Source organism: Drosophila innubila, unplaced genomic scaffold (assembly GCF_004354385.1).
Source record: "Drosophila innubila isolate TH190305 unplaced genomic scaffold, UK_Dinn_1.0 125_U_U, whole genome shotgun sequence".
NCBI classification, from domain to species: Eukaryota; Metazoa; Arthropoda; class Insecta; order Diptera; family Drosophilidae; genus Drosophila; species Drosophila innubila.
In genome coordinates, this window is record NW_022995435.1 from 1 (window position 1) to 1,742 (window position 1,742).

General features: G+C 33.6%; 1 long non-coding RNA gene across 1 annotated transcript; it reads right to left on the reverse strand.

Moving 5' to 3' along the window:
* Window positions 1-1,069: 1,069 nt before the first annotated feature.
* Window positions 1,070-1,671, reverse strand: LOC117793194. Its single transcript, XR_004618235.1, has 2 exons — window positions 1,433-1,671; window positions 1,070-1,234 (listed from the first exon to the last, which is right to left on the reverse strand). It is a non-coding gene; the product is annotated as an uncharacterized LOC117793194 (long non-coding RNA).
* Window positions 1,672-1,742: the final 71 nt, after the last annotated feature.

The following is a 1,742-nucleotide window of genomic DNA, read 5'->3' on the forward strand; positions in this document are numbered from 1 at the left end:
CCCTTCCCTTCCTAACCTACCCCTCTCTGAATAGATGTGTACATACAAACATACAAATTACAAAAGTCACATGGTCGTAGAGCTTTTCGATTTTGTGATTTTTGCGTTGGCATCATGACTCATGCATTTTTTTAAATTATCGCCATGCACGCTTACAAACATATGTATGTGTACAGTGCACACACACACAGGCAACTTGTATTTGTGTTTGCAAATGTTAGTTCAAAGCTCTTCAGCTGGGAGAGCTCGCTCCACAAGCTTTTATCTTTACACCGACTAGCACGCACACAGCAAAACAGCTGCTGAGTAATCATTTAAGCTTTCTTATTTAAATGCTTTGCCACGAAGCTTTTAAAAGCAAAATAGTCTACAAAAAAGCAAAAGAAAGTTCAGATTTAAAAGTAACGTATTTTTGAACTGAAAAAACCACATGTATAAGTATAAAATTTATAGGAACAATCATACTACATATGTATGTATTTATTCGCATAGAATATAAATACATGTTTGAAAATAAATGTTAATTATAAAAAAAAAATTCCGTTTGCACACGCTGAAGCTTCAAAAACCTTTTTTCAGCAAATTTATGAGTCAGATCAAAAGTTAAATTTACTTTCCTTTAGTACTGTAGATTAGTTCAAAAAAATGTCTATCGATAGATTTTATAAATATCGATTTCCTCATTGGAAATCATCTGCATACCCCAAACAGTTCGATTCTTTAATTTTAAAATTTGTTTGCTTGAATTAATATTCGGTGTTTATAACAAATCTTATTAAAAACTCGGACTTGGAACAGCAGGATCCGTCGGAAAAGCCTACTTCAATATACATACACATATGTATGTATATACATATCTCATGCGTATAAATACAATAAAGTTGACTGTCTGGCACAAAATACATATACAAGTGCGTAGGCAGGTAGGTCAGTTGCCTGCATCATTCAAATTCCAAAGAAATCATTTATACTATATATACATACATTGATATAATTAAAATATTTCTGTTAATTATGGCTAAACCAGAACTTGTCTCTATAACGCCTATGAATACTGTACAAGAATATGTACTTATATAGATATTTATTTACATTATTTTTTCATACAAATTGCCGGCCGGCTAGGAAACCGGTCATTGAGGTCAGGGCAAAGTGTAGTAAGGTAACAAATCATTCCGCATATCCATTGTTCGTCAAGTGTAGGCAAGTGAAGACTCTGACGTCACATATGCAACTGAAATACATAACTCTTTATAAAAAAACTGGTTATTGCAAATATTTGAAAAACACAATGTAAGTGTGTATGTATACTGGAATATTATGAATACAATTTAAATATACATATGTATTAAGAATCGAAAGGTTAAATTATATAGCGTGCTATATTTTCAAATTGACCAGATGACGTAGTAGAAAAGAACAAGATTCATACTTTGGAGAACCTCATTGCCCGTTGACGTCTGCGAAAGCTCGTTCAGAGAAAAAGAGAGCTTTTGCTTTCGTGAGTACTTGTATCTATGTAAAGCTTTCTCTCTCTCTCACACGCACACACACGTAGCACATTATCTTGCTATGGTAAACTGGTTTGTCGTAGAGCTTTTTGAATTTCACAACGAAACTAAATTCAAGTGTTCAGAGGTTCCACAGAGTGTGTATAAGAGACAGATGCAACATTCGCCTGCTGTTGTCTTCATGTGTGTGCAACATTCTCAGCAGCAAGTTCCCATGCTAAATAATTTCAT